This window comes from Podarcis vaucheri (genome assembly GCF_965113315.1).
Source record: "Podarcis vaucheri genome assembly, chromosome: 6".
Lineage (NCBI taxonomy): Eukaryota > Metazoa > Chordata > Lepidosauria > Squamata > Lacertidae > Podarcis > Podarcis vaucheri.
The window spans coordinates 26657791-26678295 of NC_138764.1; the positions used below are offsets into that span (position 1 = coordinate 26657791).

Below are 20505 nucleotides of genomic sequence, written 5' to 3' on the forward strand. Positions count from 1 at the left end.
TACTTCACAATTTTGATACAGCCTACCACAAACCTTTTCCTCTTGCCCCACCCCTAAAACAATAAAGTATTAAAGAAAGTAAAATGAGATTTTAAAAAATGGGAACTTCCCCCACCCCATCTCCTATTTCCCCATAAGGTTAGCACGTTATCAACAATATTTTTGAAATGTGGTTCCATGCACCCCTGGGGTTTTAAAACGCATGCTGAGTCTTTGTGGTGTTATGCATTAGTGGCGTGCCAGACTCCCCTAAATTCCTGGATCCAGTAAGTGCTAGAATTTAATCAAGCCTCCTGAACCCCTGGATCCAGCAAGGATTAAATTGTAAGCCAGGCTGGTTTCCTGATGAGGTAATCCCCTGGAGTGACAAGCCATTGGGAAAACAAAGGGATGTCAATGGCCCATTAAGAAGACAAAGGCTCTGTGTCAGATGGCAAGTTGGTGGGGCCCCTCCTCCAGCTCCAAGTTAGTTAGAAGACAATGCCAGAGTTTTTAGAATTGGCTGGGATGTGACCGGGAGGGAAAAGGTTGCAGGTTGGAAAAGACGGCAAGCTGGAGAGAGGGCTGAAGCATGATGGTTGGCTTCTGTTTGCATCCATGGCTGTGGAGAAACAAGTCTCTCTTGGAGTGTTAATGCTGGGAGCCTCTCCAGCATTGTAAATGGTTGATTCACATATAGGTGTAAATCAACCATAAATCAAGACTTCACAGTTTCTGCTGTGCCTCATTTCCAAAAGGAAACATGGACCCTAGGTAAAGTGCCTAGCACCCCTGGAATCTTGCACCACTCAGAGATTGGGGTGGCATGCAACAACATGTACTACAGGCTTGTCGTCCAGTTTGGGAGCAAGGATGGAGCTAATACACTGAATGCATGAGAAGGCTATTGCAATGCTAGCAAGCTCCATTAAAAACAACAAGGCTTACTTTTGAGTAGAAAGGTAAACGATTGCATCATTAATGGTGTCCATTAATGCACACAGGAAGAGAGTGGGAGTAGATTTTCATTTTTCATTACTTGACGTCCCTAGAGCACCTTGAGTAGGCATCATAGCAGCATTAAGCACATCAATTAAGTCAAAAAGTGCTTTGTTAAAGGGTTACAGGAGGCTTCCAAGCTCCTGAACCAAACCTTTTAGTTGTGGCTGTATTAAAATCCCACAAATGCATAAAACATGAACTAGTAAAGTCGTCTGTTTTAATTAACAACTAGTACATATTAAAGGATGCACTGGCAAAATGCACCCTTCTTACCTTAAGTGCAGAAAGGCTACACACCTTTGCCAAATATTTATTGCCTTTTTATGCCAGAAAGGATATACTTTCCAACGGGCTTCGAATCAATATGTTATGGCAAGCCTGGAATCTCCTGGGTTTCTGACACTATATATGTTCTTTGAAGCTTCCCCAGTTTTAAGAGACGGACCCCCCCTCTCTCTTTACGTTTAGCTTTCAGCCTTCATGTGCTCTTCCATCCTTTAAAAAAATAACTCCTGTTCTCTTCTTTATAGCTATGAGATGCAGAAATATTCTCAGCTCTTTTTTCCCCCAAATAAGAGATGAACTTTTAGAGAATCAAAAAATCTTTAAGCTTGTGCTGCTTCAGAATATTGATGGGAAATAGAATCACTAAAGGCTCGTGCACATCAAAAACTCACTGAATGGAAAACGAGCACATTGGGATGACCGCTGTCCCTGAAATGCTATGTTTCAGTGGGCAGGGAATTTGTGATGTGAAGAGTACTCAGTTGTACAGCTCCTCTACCAACTTTGCAATGTAGTAGAATTCCATCAGGGCTGTGCCAAGTGCTTTCTACGGAGAGATGAAAGAGTAGCTATTATAATCCCCCCCAGCTTTTAAATTATGAACAAGCCCATAACCACTGATGAGATAAACAAAGTGGTTTTTGGTGGATTTGTTTGTCTTTTAATGGTAATTAGTATGAGTTGTGCTGCCTTGAATATGGTTTTTAAACAGTGAATTCTACATTTTTAGACAAAAAAATAAACAGCGGTGAACAGTAGTAAGGGCAACAAAAGCACAAATTCTTCCAGTCTTGCTCTTTCTATCCCAGATTTGGCTGTTCTCCTGTGCAAGAATGCATTAGCAATTCATCAAAAGAGCAAGTGTCATTATGCACAGGAAGCCTAGGGAATTATTTTGCATTTGATTTTCCACTTCTGATAGCATTATTATTGATTTAAATATTCTCCAGCTTGACATAGGTTAGACACAACAGATCACTGTATTTTTGAACTGTCAGTCATAGTAATCCTGGGCTACCCAAACTCAGATGGTTTTAGAAATTGTAACGATGTCAGATGCAGAGGTCAGACTCCCAGCCCAGTAGCTCTCAAACTTCAACAAAAGCCCTCTTACTAAAGCATAACTCCTGAAGTTCCTGGGAAAGCTAATCATAAAATATCTTAATCAATATACTACATGATGGAAAAGCCAAGGGTGGAAAACAGCTCTGTGTTCTTAATACTGGTAAAAGAATAATGGGGAAAAAATAGAATAATATTAATAGATTTGTATTCTTTGTAAACAGAAGTACGCCATATGAGGCATGATCAATACTAAAGTCGTTGACAAAAGCAGTCTCTCTAAATCCACTCAATGCATGTAAAATTGTTTTCATTTTATATAATTTAGCTGAGTGAAGCTATTCACCCTTCTGCTGTTTGTCTGAAATTACTCTAATTTATTCTATATGTACATTTGCTGGTTAATTGAAAGGCAGTTATTCAGTAAATGGCTTACAATGTAAGCCTGACATCAAAGAGTGCCCAAACTGTTAACATTAGCCCAGGGATCCCATTTTGGATTTGGGAGCTCCGGGAGCCCTGGGAAATGTTATTTTTACAGCCTGCTTGATGTCAAGGGAAATTGTGTTCCCCTAGCCTCGTGACACCTGGGATGCTGGCAGCTGAGATACTGCCAAACCAGTATTCATTCAAGGCATTAGAGAAGAGAACAAGGGGACAAGGATAGACATCTACTGCTACCACAGAAACCATTACAGAAGCAGCTGCAGCCACTAGTAAAAAGTGCTTCCGGTTCAAGGGAAGGGTAATGTTTACAGCCAGATTTAGAAACCTGAAGAAGAACAGAACCATTTCCCCCTTCCAATGTTACCAGCCACAGCGATACAGATTTCCTCTCAATCTTGGAACTCTATAGAGAATGAGGAAACTCCAACTCTTCTCAAAATTCAGAGGAAGACAGAGTGTGGGGTTGCTGTTGTTGTTTTGGATCTGTGATTACTGGGTTCATGGAGAGACCAGCCAAAGCAAGCCCTGCCACTCCCTTCTACAGCTCTGGGCTTGCCTTCACATTATGCACAATCCTTCCCAGTTCCTCAACCTCTCATTTTTGAGACACGGTGTGAGATATAGGATAAGGCACTCCTCTCGAGGGAGGGCGTAGGGTTCAAATGACCGAAAAGTTTAGGCAAGCTACCAATGATAACCATAATTTTGTGGACCCCTGTGAGTCCTACTGTCCTGTTATGAGGAAGGACGTGTGGATCCAGAATTGGCGTCCACGGTCACTTATGGACTCACTGTTAAGACCGTGTTCATGGAAGACAGTCTTACTTGTCCATGAGTGATCGCTGAAGAAGAAGAAGAGGAGGAGGAGGAGGAGGAGGAGGAGGAGGAGGAAGAGGAAGACTGTTATACAAAATGACCTCCCTTTTGATAATGGTATGATATTTCCATTTGATAGATGCTGAGCAGCGAAGATACTTGGAATTTGAGCCATACCAGTTCTGCTACTTTGTGTGTCAGTAATAAATATTAACATAATAACAAAAACAAAAAGTTTAATAAATGAAAGCTACATTGTTTGTTATAACGTAACCAGCTCTCAAGCTTAGTTTTCACATTTTGACAGTGGAGGGAAGGCAAATGGCGTTAACAACAGATCAGTGCTAACAAATGCCATTCTGCTTGCAAGCTTCCCCTAGGCATCTGGTTGGCCACTGTGAGAAGGGGATACTGAAAAATATGACTTTTGAGCCTTCTGGCCCAAAAATGGCAACTAGGCATTCCATTTTGGCAACTGTAACTCTGGTTTAAGGAGCCATTTGGCGCCTAGATTATATATCTGAGTTTCTAACACTGCTTGGGACCTTATGTTTCTTTGGTCGAGGATGTTTCATATTATGATGTGAAACAACCTAGGAGGAAAGTATGCTACTTCCATAGCACCAATTAATTGCATTGCTGGTGTATCTGTGCATCAATGTGAGTCCATTGGCTAACGGCTGCAAGAAAGTAAAGGTTTCTATATATGAATTTAAGGGTCCGCAAGAGATTGGGCCTGTCAGTGAACACACTATAAGAACCTGACTGTTTTCCAAGATGCTACCAGCACATTTCTCTTCCAATAAGGGATGTAATATATCAATTGTTAAAATTGATTTTCCCAGAAAGCTCCTCTCTTACGGACTTTGAAACTGTCCGTGCTGCATTTCATTTACAACGTACATTACCAAGGAAGCCTTGCTGCAAGCTTCAGAAAGTTTGGATGCTATTAGAATGCTTTGGGAATACTCATAGTTGCGAAGCCAAGTAAACAAGCATTAATAATAACAAAACCTTTGGAAAGAAGACACCTTGCTCAATGAAAACACCTGTTCCATGTGCAGTGGGGTTTTCTTCAAACAAACAAACAAACAAACAAACAAACATGTCCAAAATTGAAAAACAAATTGCAAATGTATCAAAGCCATGAGAAAAAGGGGCCACTGTCAACTAGAATATTCAGATTGGTCTAGCAAGCTCTTTGGGTCTGTATTAGCTTGTATGCATCACTAGAAACCTTTCTGTTACCAGTAGGCATTTTTAATGGAAGTTTGTTTCGGACATGGATCATTCTTGCTGAGAAATGAAATCCGTTCTCTTCAGACTTGAGGGATCTCTTGAAAGGTGAATGTTGAGAGCCTCAGTATATTAATGTTGCCCCCAATGCCAGTTACTGTGCTTGTACAGTACAATCATGGAGTCCTGGGGCAAGCCGTGCCATCAATACTATTCAGGATATTGCAGCTTGACAGAGATCTGTTTCTAGGGTGCCCACCTGCAGAGACTCTCCCTAAAATGTTTTACTTACTCTGACAAGTTCTAAGCTGCCCTTAAGTATTAGGATTCTTAAGGGAAGTGTACAAAACAAAGCAAGTAATAATATTGCAGGAGCAGTGTGGGGCTGCTGCCAAGCATACTTTCCTGAATACACTCCACAGGCTGATGTGGTATCGTATATTATTTATTATCATTATTATTATTAAACCCTGCCTATCTGACTGAGTTGTGTACACAGTGTGGTGTAGTGGTTAAGAGCGATAGGCTTGTAATCTGGGGAACCGGGTTCGCGTCCCTGCTCCTCCACATGCAGCTGCTGGGTGACCTTGGGCTAGTCACACTTCTCTGAAGTCTCTCAGCCCCACTCACCTCACAGAGTGTTTGTTGTGGGGGAGGAAGGGAGAGGAGAATGTTAGCCGCTTTGAGACTCCTTCGGGTAGTGATAAAGCGGGATATCAAATCCAAACTCTTCTCAGTCACTCTGGGTGGCTTCCAGCATATATAAAAACATACTAAAACATTAAACATTAAAAACTTCTCTATACAGGGCTGCCTTCAGATGTCTTCTGAAGGTTTCATAGTTATTGATCTCCTTGAAATATGATGGGAGGGTGTTTCACAGGGCAGACACCCCTCTGCCTGGTTCCCTGTAACTTCACTTCTCGCAGTGAGGGAACCATCAGAAGGCCCTTGGAGCTTTTATTGGTTTTAATTGCCACTTTATTGTTTCATTTCATTTTTGTAACCAGCGATGGGACCCTAATAAACCCAATAAACAAATTAATGTCACAGGAACCATTCCATATCTAGCCTTCTCTTCACCACCTGCCTAACTCTTCATGGTAGACAGGTATGATATACCCTCATAAGGCAGGGATGAAGAACCTGTGGCCATTCAGACATTGTTGGGCTCCAACTCCTATCAGCCCCAGACAGCATGGCCAGTGTAGTGCTGGGAGAAGGAGTCCAACATGCAGAGGATCAGCAGTTATATCCCTGATATAAGGGGACAGTGTGAAGTTTGGTATTTCCTATGAAATAATTCAGGTGGCCACTGGGCTGAATGTAGTCCTTCCTCTACCAATATAATCAAGGTGTGCAATGCTAGAGAGCTTTGACCACTGTTTCAAGCATAAGGAGAAGACAAGTGGCAAATTGGCTCTTTCAATGCCAGCTCTGTTCAATGTGTGAACTCTAAGTGGACAGCCATTACACCTCTATTGCACGATGCACTATAATTAATGCTCTTCCTTTCTTCAGTCTTCAAATTCTTATTCCCAACATTTGTTGCATATGCCTTAATAAGGAATGGGCAACTCTGGAGGTTGTGCCCTCCAGATGTTGTGGAATAGAACTTGAATGAGGCCCAAGTAGCATGGGCAATGGAAAGGAATCATAAGAGCTTTTGTCCAAAACATGGAGGGGAGGGGCGAGCGCACCATGCTGCCTTCCTCTGCTTTAATGTAAGAACATAAAGATCACCTTGATGGATCAGAGTAAGGGTTCTTCTAGTCTGGCATTCTGTCTCCCAACAATGATGAACTATAGACCTTGGAAAACTGACCGGCAGGGTATGATGTATAGCTGTGCTCTGTTGTTTAATCAGTGCATAATGTGCTTGCAATATTAAAGCAATGCAAACTACAACCTACCATTTGTTGTATAAACAATGACCTTGTCAAGAGAGCAGAGAAAGTTCTGAAGATGTCAAAATCCAGATTCGGAATCACATAAATATGTTTTGCACTCTGGTTTAAAATAGGCTTTTGTTGTGACCAGACGGTATCTCTGGAGCTGGGTGTCATTAATGCTTTCTGTTATAAGGTGTGTAATTATAAAACCAAGGAATTTATACTTCACTCATAATTGATTTTGCTTACGAAGTGGGCAATCAATACCTACTATTGAATATAAAATGATGCAGAAAAAGAAAGAAAATTGCTCTTGATTAACCATTCAAAAGAACCTGATTTTAATCATCATTGTACAAGAACAAAAGTAATTTACAAGAGTCAACCCTTGCCCCCCGCCCGGAGTCCAATTTTATCTTGGGAAAAATTTCCTTTTATAATAAACTAGAGATGTGAAAGCCCAGAAGAAAAACAGGAAAATTGAGGCAAGGATCTGTTCTCCCCAATTTTTGTTTTCCCCTGATCTGTTTCTGAAAAAATGGAGGGAGGCAGCCTTTATACTCTACAACAAACCAAAAAGTTTCATTCTCACATTTTTCTGTAGGCAAATTTGTATAGCAGATTCCTCTAATGTTTGTTTGCCCTTGTAAGTGTTTCTTGACTACTTAGCTACACTCTACCCTAAACACCAAATGTCTGCAGCAGCATCCAAGAGAATTAAAAGAAAGTACTGTAGTGTCTGCTAAGCATTTTACTTTTTGACACAGACCATGATAAAGAAGTGTTTACAGTCATACCTTGGGTTAAATATGCTTCAGGTTGAGCGTTTTCAGGTTACGCTCCGCGGCAACCCTGAAGTAATGAAACGCATTACTTCCAGGTTTCGCCACTCGTGCATGTGCAGATGCTCAAAATGACGTCATGCGCATGTGCAGAAGCAGCGAATCGTGACCCGCACAGTCGCGGGTTGCGTTCTACTCAGGATGTGAACGGGGCTCCAGAACGGATCCCGTTCGCATCCAGAGGTACCACTGTACAAGCCACTGTCTGCACACACTGTTGAGTTCGTCTGTATATTCCCCATTCAGTGCCTTCACACTCACTCCCTGCAATGAATTACCAGCATTGCTTTTCAAAATTTACTCATAGTTCACTTTGTTGGATTGCAGCCACAATCTTTTATAATCATTTCTGGTGTAGCCAGGTGAAGGTTTTGAAGGTCGTGCCACAAAGTCTTTTTCCTAAGAAAAAAGTCCTTTGATATTATTTAGTGGTATGCTGTAAAAAAAACAAAACAAAAAAATAATAATCAGAAGCCTAAAGAAAGTTTCCAAAATGATGAATCAGAGGGAGAAAGACTGTTAAATGAAAAATCCCTTGGAGAATTCATCTTAACTGGCAATATGTCCACACTTTGGCATTAGGAGATAAATGTTTTATTTCTTTCTGCTGCAGAAACGACATTATGGAACATCCACAAGAGGTGCAGAGAATGTGCTCAACTTCCTGCTTTACTACATAAAGGAGAAGCACAATGAAAGTTCTAACAATGTCCTTTCTTTTTGCTGGGCAGTTCCAAGCTAGCAATTCAGGCGGAATACTTTCTTGACCCAATATATTTATGAATACCTGGTAGGAGCTGTTTTTAAGACTGCTTTCCAGCCTGCCCTGAAATTGGAATGCTGCTCTGTGGGTGATGGACACCCACCCACCCACACCCCACTGCTCATTGCTGGGCAAATGGGATGCAGCTGTATTGGGGATCTAAAAGGATTCCTGTGAACTAATAGTCTACTTGCAAGTAAAGACCTGGTCACGAGCCTACTCACAAGAATGCCAGGAACTGGGCGTGGCTGGAGAGTAAGGAGTAAAAGGGGAGAGGAATTAGGAAGCCTCTCTTTCCCTGCAGTGGTAGCTTCTGGAGCCCAGGGATAATGAGGATAGAAGATGTTCTGTTTGGAGAAGAGATTATTTGAAAGGGGACATGCCCCATTTGTACAAAAAGAAGGAAAGGCTGTATTCCATTGATATAACTGAGGATATTGCATGCTTGTGCACATGGGAATTCAGGGACTCATTACATGAAAATAAAGTCACCAGACAATGGAGACAATGTAGCTGCTCCTGCTGCTATTCCAATACAGAACTCTCCCATCACCTGTTATAGACTGATGATGAATCCTGCTTGGTGCATTTTTAGAGCGGCGAGTAGTAACTCATTAGAAAACAGAGAGATGTCTGTTTAATTACTTGAAAAATGTCTCTGCCACTACCTTTCATGGCACCTGGAGGGGATAAACATGTCCACAGTTTTAATTAATTTTTATTTCTTTCATTGCACCTGTATGGCTGATAGAAATTGAATTCTAATGAAAGTGCAATCAAACACTCCTCCAGGCATCCGAAACATGTTTTGGCAATAACCAGAAAAAAACGAAGCATTTCTCTTGGTTTAATTAAAGGTTTGGAAGGGTATATTTCTGGGTGGTGGGAGTTGGAAAACACAGCTTTACAATTGTAATTATCCTAACTGAAACCAGGAGGCTAACTCCTCATCTCTATTCAGAAAAGGGCACATTTCCCCACACATTGTGTGTCCAATTAAGTAAGATAGCAGTGTTTATTTCCGCAGTGTATACTGTTTAAAAAATGTAGTAAATATTGCTTTCCTAGCTGGAGCAACAGGCACTGATGGCACACAGTTGGTTCTCAGCTCTTTTGCATGGCTATTATAATCCACATCCATCCATCTATGATTGAGGGGGGACCTAAAGACGAAGCAGTTCTTTATTTTAGATTATTTATACACCACACTTCATAGTATGTCAGGGGGCAGTTTAGTTAGTAGCTACAAGGGGGTAACCCATAGGGTGCAAAAGAGTAACTATTCACACTATCTGCAATTGCCCTGCTTTCCGTTTTGCTTATCATAAGAGTGTGTGTTGCAGATTTACCTATTATCTTCCACATGTGTGGTCCATGTCATCTAACTAAACAAAGGCCAGCTTTTGGTTCTCTTAACATCCTGATTCTCTGTTCTCAAGCATCCCTTTCATGGAGTGCAGATGACCATGGTGTAGAATGCTCAAGGTCTGCTGGAGCTATATGGTCTGTGCCAGCCCCATCCCATAGCTACTCTCTTTCCTGGCTGGGGAATATACAAAAAATATATACACATTTTGTATAGACACATATACAAAAAAGACCCAGACAAGTGAACATCATTCCTTCTACTTCCAAAGTTCAGGGCTTATTTTTTATTAAGTTTTTCAACATTATCAAAACACAATTTTGTCTTTCGTCTTATTTTTATCGACTTCCCACCCCGTTTTCCATGGAGTTGTTGTTTCTCCCCCTTCTGCTGCAACCTACGGTAGCTATTAGATCATAACCACGATATTATAATCTAATTACTTCCGTTGCTCATAGCTCAAATCCTGCTCGCGAGTTCATCATACTATAATATTTCTTTAAATACAGTGGAACCTCGGGTTACGTACCGCCCCTCCTTACGAACGCTTCAGGTAACAAGCTCCGCTAACCCGGAAGTAGATGCTCCTTGTTGCGAACTTTGCCCCAGGATACGAGTGGAAGTCGCGTACCAGCGGCGCTGCAGCAGCAGGAGGCCCCATTAGCGAAAGCGCGCCTCATGTTGAGAACAGTTTTGGGTTAAGAACGGACCTCCGGAACGAATTAAGTTTGTAACAGGAGGTACCATTATTATACATACATGAATTATGTTGCATTTATAGGATATTGGCCCCATTTTATAACTGAGTAACACCAAGGCACAACAATGAGAGACTACCCTGAGATCAATCAGTAAATCCACAACATAGGACTCCTAAGCAAAACTAGCAGTTTTAAAAAGTATTTCTCTGAGTACATTCAGAGTGCTTTTCTCTCACCACTGAGCAATTGCAGGCTCCACACAATCCACATATACATACACACACAACTGTCCTCTTCATTCCCCCCCCATTCAGCAGCTTTTTATATAAACAGATTGATGATTTATTGTTACAACTCGATGCCCTTCTTGTCATCAGGGACAGAAAAGCTCTCCATATCTCCATTCCAATTTGTGCTGAGAATTCACCAGGATTCAGCCAAGGAGGCTGCTTTATGTACTAATGCTAAGTCCTAGAATATAAGGAAAGTTCCTCTAAGAATCAACAGAGTGCCTTTACCCCACCACCAAATAACTGAAGTCTCCTCCCTGCTCCTTCCTTACCGATTTATTATTCTTTTATTGGGTTACCTTTGAAGGCATTCTTTTCATTATTACATCTGAGAGAATAATACTTTTACTCCCTTTCCTCCCCCCCCATCCACCCACACATTCCCTTCCCTAATCAGTACACAAGGTGCCTTTTCAACTTACCAGCCAGGTAGTAATTTTCATTTATTAAAGCATTCACTTTGGTGCTTATCTGTGGATATGCAAGGCTGAATGAACACTTGGCTGTACCAAGAAATCTCTTTCTGCCTTCTTCATCCCCACTCCCTCTCTGAACTTTCCTTGCAGTTCCCGGCAGTGAATGTATAAGGAATATGGAAAAGCCAATAGAAAAAAAAAGATATATTTTGCATGTTCACTCTATCCCTTTCTGAGGCATTTTCATGAACACACAAGGTATAAAGCAGCGTAGAGGAATCTGGGCTTGCACACAAGCCATACTCACAATGTCCCTGGGTGCCTCTAAGGCCTTGGCTCCGTACACAGTCCCAATTACTTTGCATCCAGTTTGCTTCCACCACTGGTTTGAGAAGCGGTGTACACATATCTGTCCACATCTGTCTTGTATCTATCCTGCTTCTTCTTATTAGATACTGCTCTTTGATGTGTTCCCCCCTGAACCAGGTTTGATTCGATTTGAGAAAAAGAGCGACCTGCTCTTGTGCTTTAAGTCGTGAATGTGTGAAGCATCTGATAGCTTGTTACATGAGCCAGTGTTGTTCAAAGGTTGCCATGTGATGGCCATTCAGAAATGAGGGATGGCATAGGATGGTGTTGTGAATTTAGATTTTCCTTCCCCAAGGAAAGGGCACTTGTACTCTGTGCACACTAACCCTTAAGTGGCAAATTTCCCTCTCTGAACCAGAAGGAAGAATAAGAAATAAAAGAGAATTGATGGTACAGAAGTGGCTTAAGCAAGCCATTTACCCCTTGGTACCAAGTTTGGGAACAACTGCCAGCTATGAAGAGTTACAACATGTGAACACGGCCCTTTGCACATTGAGTATTAAGATCTAATGGAAGTTTCTGCATGCACCCAGTTAAATGCACTTAGGGTTTCTGATAACACAGAGGTGCTCCAAGAAAGAAAGAAATTAAATAAATTATACAACAATATACATTAAAGAGTGAATTAATAACACATATAAATTATCACTGACAGATTGGTAAATCCATAGTTAAAATAATATATATACAAACGCATAAATAATATATATTTTAATTAGTATGATCTCACAATCCCTCTAACTCTACATTATTGAAGGGTTGGGATTAAAGATACGCTGTGCACAATATGGCATACCCTGCAAGTGTCCCGGAAAAACCAGGCCATCTCTCCCCTCCCCCCCCGGGACATCCTCTCTCTTTTTTCTTTTCTCCCGTGAGAGCATGCCAGCCATGTTTTGGACTTCAAATGGCTGTGCTGGAATTGGAAGCTCTAGTCCAAAACATCAGGATGGTACCATGTGGGTGAAGGCTACTTTAGAACAATATGTTCTGCCATCTTATTTACACCTAACATCAGAAAACTGTATGTTTGGTACCAACTTCCCCATAATTTGGATTCTAGTCTACAGCCGTATATGCCTCCTTGCCAAAGATTTAATTTATGTTTCCTATATATTCAGCTTTCACAGTTTAAAAGACTACTGCCATGGTGCCACACACCCCGACTCTTCTGCTACGGGAGCAAAGCTTAATGTCTCCTAAGGTGGAGCTACCAAGTTCAGAGGAAACCAGGCGGACTTGCAATCTGGGCAGAGGAAAGCATCCCCCTATCTTCGAAAAAATGGCGCACTTCCCCCTCAGCTAGGCTGCAGGTGAGACAGCAAACATACAGAAGACGTCAACACTTCCCTCCACATCCAAGTTCATTAGTCAATCTAGTCTGGAAGAAAAAAACAAGAACCTTAAGGGAACCAATTTGGCTTATTTTGCCACTCTTGACTTTGGCAGTCCCTGATTTGGAAGAGGCTCACTTTTCCATCGTAACAATATTTTAAATTAGTTGATTTGCATGGGAACGAAATACAGCTCCCTTTGCGAAACTGGAGACATGTGCAGCCTGGAAGTGTTATCGTTTTATGTCGGCATGGCTGGCTTCAAGACACCCGTTAGATTGATGGAATAATTGCAGGGTGTTTTGTTTAAAGTAGCTTGGTGTTTTAAAAGATGTGAAAATGGACAGCGAGTAGGCAAGGGTTCAGAACTGCAGCCTGTCTTGATAGCTTTGCTTCCTCCTTTGCGAGGGATATGCAAAAACAACATGCAGTGGGATTTTGCATATTGCAGGCCTGGCTCTGAACTCCTTAATGAGGCAAAGATGCCACTCATTTCAGTGGGAGTTTGGCTGAAAAATGAGGCAGGAATTGGCCTTCTTCCAATGTTGCATACTGAGAATTTGCAAGATGTGTCTATTTACTCCAGACAAATATGATGAGAGTGGAACTATTACAATATAAATCTCCTAAGAAGGAGTCCCATGAAACCAGTAGAGTTTAATGGAGTGCATACGCCACACACCGCTTGAATGTTCAGGTTATTAAAAGTCATTCTGAAACCTAGCAGTTGTGCACAGACTGTTTTTGGAAACGTATCAAGTGTGCATATGAAAGGCAGGACTGTATTTTAATGCACTTTTTGTGGGGGCTTTTTTTTTGCTTGTTAAGTATAGTGGGCTTTGGCAAGTGGTAAGAACTTATCGGAGAGCCAGCTGCTATTTTTATGCCCTCTTTTGTAATTTGGCTTTTTAGCGATGCACTTATGGGGCTATCACCAGCTGTCCTAGTTACATCAAGATACATTGGTCCAAAAGGGGCAATTCTCTTTTCATCCTCAGGTTTTTCTACAGCTGTGAAGGCAGTATCCTCAAAAAAAGCAGACAGTTTGACCCTTGGCGTGTGAAATTGTCCTAAAGCAGTGTTTCTCCTCAGGCTGCTAACTCAAACAGGATGAGCCAAGAGGGGAGAGGGTGTGTGTGTGTGTGTGTGTGTGTGTGCGTGTGGAATGAACTAGAATTCCTGTTTAATCCTTGATATGTCGATAGCAGAGAAATCTCTGACTTCCATACGTGGCTGTTAGGACAAGGGGGTTGTTATCCACATCTATTCAAGTAAATCTTGGGTCCTAGCGTACAGTGTAATAATCAGGGACATTATGTGGATTTGTGAAACTCTCAGAAAGATGTCTGATCCATTAACTGTTGGGAAGGATTACAAGGAAGTCTATACATAGTATAACATGCATGCACATGCACACCATAATCTTTCTGCAGCATTCAGTTGTGTATGTTTTTTTAAGCAACGGAATAGCCAGCCAGCTACCATGATAGGCTATGAGAGATGTATGCTGAATTTATTTGGGCCAGAGGTTTCATCCTAATGTTCTCCAGTTCCAGCCCATGATGATCAAAGGGATATAATAATAATAATAATTTATTATTTATACCCCGCCCATCTGGCTGGGTTTCCCCAGCCACTCTGGGCGGCTTCCAAAAGAATATTAAAATACTATGATACACCAAACATTAAAAGCTTCCCTAAACAGGGCTGCCTTCAGATGTCTTCTAAAGGTCTGATAGTTGTTGTTCTCTTTGACGTCTGGTGGGAGGGCATTCCACAGGGCAGGTGCCACTACCGAGAAGGCCCTCTGCCTGGTTCCCTGTAACTTGGCTTCTCGCAGTGAGGGAACCGCCAGATATGTGCTAAAGTGGGGCAACTGATGCTTTGTGCACCACCATTTACACCATCCTCCTGAACTTGGCCCTCTCTCTTCCTCTGCAACTCTCCAAAACTTTAGCAAGCGTTATATGCCTACATCCTCCATAGATTCGTGTGTGAAGATAACAATAACAGTAATTGTAGCAGCATCATTCATAGGTAGCACCATAATGGAAATGGCTGTTACAGGATGCATTCACACCCATACTTTGATACACCTGGGTTTTGTTTGTTTGTTTTTGTCTCCAAAGCTGCATCAGTTCTAGACAGAAAGTTCTATGGGCTCTTAAACCTGAGAAAGCATAATCTTCTGATGATCTACACAGAAATGCATAAAAAGCAATAGACCATAAATCAGCGGTAAACGGTGAGCCATTACTATATTTCAGCCTAACTCACTTCAGAGGGTTCTTGTGAGGCTAAGACTACTTCCTAGAAAAAGGGGTAGGATGCAAATTTAACCATTAAGTGTAATCCTATGCCCCCCTCCAGGAGGGCATCCTAGGGGACATAGGATACATCAGATTCCCCCCTTCGGTGCCACAGACATGTCAAGTTACCACCAGCATTGCAGAAGAATCCTTGCCCCACCTCTATTGTTTTTGCACATCTGATATTGACCAAGACAAAAAGAGGATGTGTCAGGGTGTGGGTGTAATATAGGGACATCCCAGGAGAATCCAAAGCCTTCACAGGTCTCTGCCAATGTTCCCAAATAAGGAGAGGACGATGCCAGTTCAGGAGATGGCATCAAACACTTCTGTGAATTGGAAATAACGGGAAGGTAAAAGAAGGAAAGAGAACAGGAGCATGCAAGAACATTCCTCTGAACTCATGTCCACCTTGCAAGCAAGATCCTAGCAAAGCTTTGGATACAGCGGTTGTATTGCCTTCTGTTACACACACACACACACACACACACACACACACACATCTTAAGACTGTAGCCTAAATACATTTAATCAAACCTGAAATTCTTCTTCCTATCCACCGGGCTACATTAGCCCTAATAAGAAACTGCTTTCTGCCATACATGCTACCCCATGCACTCTATTCAACATCGGAGGCTTTGCTCCTGGCACCTCTGACAAATGAAAAGGCAGCAGGGCTTTTTCAGGTGTGGCACCAATACTACACTATGTAATCATTCATTCATACGTACATTTTACCGCCCTATACCCACAGGTCTCATGGCAGTTTGCAAGATAAAATCACAATATAAAGACACAAAATACATAATAAAAATAAAAAACAAGAACAACCCCTCCCCAACACATCTTAAAAGGGCACTGGATGCCAATCAGCCGGAGGCCTGGTTAAAGAATAATGTTTTTACCTGGCTTCTAAAGGTATTATTATGAAAGCGCCAGCCAAACCTCCCTGGGGAGAGCATTCCACAAATGGGGAGCCACTGCAGAAAAGGGCTGTTCTCGTGTTGCCACCCTCCAGACCTCTCATGGAGGAGGCACACAAAGAAGGGCTCAAAAGGTAATCTCAGGGTCCAAACAGGTTCATACGGACAGAGGTGGTCTTTGAGGTCCTGAGCCATTTAATCTAGAGCCACAGGCTAAAAGCTAGTGGTTTTGTAAAGCATTTGGGTAAAAATTGTGTTGGTTCTGCTATTGGGTTTTGTTTTTATAGCCTCAGTTTGGTTGGCTGTTAAAATGTTTGTTTCTGCTTTAGCTTCTGATGGCTGTATTGTTTTCCATCTTGCTCTGTTTCATTCAGCTGTTTTTGGATTCATTAGTATATTGTTCCGATATACTGCATATTGTTAGACGCTGCGCATTGTCATCTGACAAGAATAGTGGCATATAAATGCTTCAGGGTGCATCAGAGAACAGTAGAGCAGCTTGTTCTTTGCTCTTGGCTGGCCAACCTCATCTTTTAACTAGCACTCACACTGTCTCCATTAGAAACACGGGAAGGAAAAAGCTATTGCTTCGTTTCTTTATAAATAAACTCGCCTGGCACAGTTCAATAATGCCACGCACAAGGAAAACAAAAAATGTGCATAGCATATGTGAGTCTGAAACTCATTAGATCTTCCCTCCCCCCCCACAAGCTTTTCTAATTGAATAACTGTGATTCAGTGCTAAGCACAATGTAAATTAATTAACGAGATTTAGGAGGAGGGAGGAAACTCAATCCTGCGTTCCTTAACTTTCAGAACAGCTGTCCTATCGAATGAAAGACATAACGTCCTTAACAGGCTAGTACTTCAGACAACCTAAATGGCAGAAAGTATTGCAGATGTTATTAAACAGTGTGCAAACACTGCAGCAGGAACAGCCCGCGTATCTGAAGGATTGCCTTATAAAACTAGCAACCAGCCTGCAATTAGGGTCTAATTGGATGCACCGGCTAACAGGGCTGTATTTCCGTCATATAAATATATTTTTTAACTGCGCAATGAAGGAAAGGAGCATATTTTTTGGTTAAACGGCAGAAAGCTGCATTTTACACAAAGAGGTGATGGCACAGAGTTTTTGGAAGCCTTTTGTGATCAGCTCGGGGACCCCCCCCCCAAACACCACCACAATCCAGACAATGGTGATGCTCTATTCCCAAACAGGCGATATTAATATCGTAAAAATTTAGTAATCTCAAGAACTCTCTTGCCGCGAAACAGAGACAGCCACGACGAGATGCAAATCAATGCTCCTGCCTAATGAATAATGCAAATGAGCACTCTCACAGCAAGGCTGTCTGCAAGAATCTTCTCCTGCCTCACCTCACATTTCTGGAGGATTTTAGCACCATGTGTCACAAGAAATTAGAGAAAGGCACTGCCGAATAATGACAAAGCCTCTGAGTCCCCAAGTCGGCGCAGCCAGCCAGGTGCATTAAGATGCATGGGACAGCAAGGGTGAGATCTGACATCTCATTAAAATGAAAAGCTGGCTGTTTCCCCATCTTCTGGTTAATAGAGTTGTAAGGCGCTGCAATTTGCAATTTATTTTATTTTTATTTATCTTTTGGCAGCCAGTGCTTAGAGATATACCTTTCCAGCGTGTTCTTCAGATGAGTTATGGAAGGGGGAAATTGCACAGCTTTCCTGCCTGTCTTCAATGCTGTGTGCCTAACATACCCAAGAGCCTGCCTGATCCATTATGACGTCCCACTGCGATCTCTTATATCAGTAGTAAGGATGCTTAACGCATCCAATCCTTGTCAATTCCAAAGCAAGCTGACTGGATCTGCATCCCCTAGATTAATGTGTAGGCTGGAAAATACAGTTGTGAAGTTAAACAAGTAGGCAAATGCAAATTTTACTGTAGATTTAGTATTTTTTGGAGGGGGGAGCAGATTGACATGGAAACAGGACAGAACTGAGCTATAGATGGAAACCTTTGCAAATGAAACAAAATAGAAATAGACTGAATTGAACACCCCCAATCAGCGGGCTCCAGCCTTTCCAGATCCAGGGTGAGGGCTTGACTTTAATCCCATCCTGCCCCACTTGTTAGCCCTGAGGATGGGCAGTATCTGGCTATGAGTCCCATCAGTTCAAGGACTTATGCTTTCACAATGGACCTTTCCCTCACTGCACCCTAAACCAATTCTAGGGGTTCCCCAAAACCTCTGGAGCAGATTTGGGGAGCACATGATGCATGAGGGAAGGTGAAGGAAGTTCCAATGAACAAACAGAAATCATTGCGCTGTTTTAAAGTGTTCACATTCTGTTGGGCTTTTATTATGCTAGAAGCCACCCAGAGTTGTTGGGGCAATCCAGTCAGATGGTTGAGGCTTGTATGTATGTACTTACGTACATACGTATGTATAATAAATACATAGATAGATTTCTCCCCCCCTCTCTCCGATTGTCACATTTTTCTCGCCTCCCACCCTGCTCTCGTTCTCTCTGTGTTATTCTGTTTCTCTCTCTTCCCAAAAGATAGCAATGCCACCACTGTGGTGACTCACTTTACATGAAGTTGTGACCTACCATTTGAAAACCAAGTGCGCTGTATTAGGTCAACAAATGATCAAGTGAATACTGAGAGTGTTGGGATTCGCAGGATACTGGATAAGTCTGCAGGCTTCAACAGGATGATGCAATACTCTGCTGGGTCAGAGTGACTCAGCAGGAGTGTGATTAGTGTAATTGGCTATCACCTGTTTTAAAAAGGAAAGCCTGTTTAACAGGGGGTGTGGTGGTTGTGCTGTAGTGTGGTGGTGCTGTGGTGGAGAGTATTCGTTTGTAAGTACTCTGTATGGACTGTTTCTTTTGTATATAGCCTGTATAAAGCTCACATTAAAAAGGACTGCACTGAAAAACCTGGAACTCTTAAGTGTTTTGCTGAAAACGCCACGTGGAATACGCGACAGAGAGCAATTCATTTTCAGGGGCTGCCCTGCGTTACTATTATTTTAACAAGATTTTCATGGTGCTTACCCCCCCCCCAAGGCCTAACCTATCTACAATAACAATAATAGAATATAAAAATAGCCTGATCATCTCTACACATAGTAGCAGGACTTTGCACTGTTAATTTGTACTCCACAGTCCTTCTCCACAATTGCAAGTGCACATCATTAGGAACTGCAACAGAATTCTCCTATTTTTCCCGCAGTTCAGTGCAGAAAGAACACACACTGGGAAATGACGAAAAAGCACATGTACGTTCCTCGTTTGAGAATATCGCAATGCCCCCAAATGTATCAACATAGAGCTCAGGATTTCGTGTTACCCCCATCACCTCTCAGCTGCCTTCAAGTTTTCTAATAGCGTTTTATCAGTTTTGATACAATCTCAGCGCCACGTTACTTTTGTTCTGCTTGCAAGTTTCCACACCTGCTGGAGACGGATCAGTATGTTGGCGAAAGAAACTCGCAAGAAAAGGTTGATCTAGGTAATGAATACAAAAATGAGATTAGAGAGATTTTATCAGGCATCCGCTTAGGGGGCTCTGGAAAGAAGCTCTTTTATCATGAGCTGGCAAAGAAATCATAGCTGAAAAGAGGGTCTCAATGCTTAGCTTCTTTTTATAGCATAGCTGGTGGTTTCTTTCTTTTTTGGTAGGTTTTTTGTGGGGGGGGGGTTGGATCATTCTCTAATATTTGAAATAGAAACACTATAGTCACCACAACAATTTTTAATGTTGTGTAGCTGCTTCTGCTTGCATTGTCCCTCCTTATTTCTTGTATCTCCATCCCTCCCCTCCATCCTTCTCTGCAAGCTTTTGGGGGACAAGACCTGCCTCTTTTTTTAAAAAAAATATATTCTTTTTTAACAATGTAGCTACAGGACTGTATTTAACAATAATGGTTGCATTATGTTTCAATGGAATCAATGGCACTGTATATTTTTATTATTATCATTATCAATAATAATATTGATGCTTATTGTTTCTTAAGAGTCCTTTGATTAACCCGCCCAAGATGCTAAACTGTGCAAGGCATTTAGTAGACCTAATGTGATGTAATTAGTTTTTGCAGTCACAGACGCAACAGACATTCTATTCCCCAGAGCATATCTCAGGGTGGTGCGCTGGGTTTTTACCATTCCCTTTCACTTCTGCGACATCCGTTGGATGGTCTAACACAGGCTTCCTCAACCTCGGCCCTCCAGATGTTTTTGGCCTACAACTCCCATGATCCCTAGCTAGCAGGACCAGGAGTCAGGGATGATGGGAATTGTAGTGTCAACATATCTGGAGGGCCGAGGTTGAGGAAGCCTGGTCTAACAAGTGTGCTTGATAGAATGAGACTTCAGTTCCTCACTTTGCCACAAAGTTCACTAGGGGGTCTTGGAGCAATTAAGTCTTTCTCAGCCTAAACAATCGAAGTATAAAATAGAAGAGGGAATGACATTCTCCTTCAC

At 42.0% G+C, this 20505-nt stretch overlaps 1 protein-coding gene across 11 annotated transcripts in view; it reads right to left on the reverse strand.

Annotated features, from left to right (window-relative positions):
* NTNG1 (netrin G1) overlaps positions 1–20505 on the reverse strand; it is a 229726-nt gene that overhangs the window by 178408 nt on the left and 30813 nt on the right. The gene's annotated exons all lie outside the window — the stretch shown is intronic.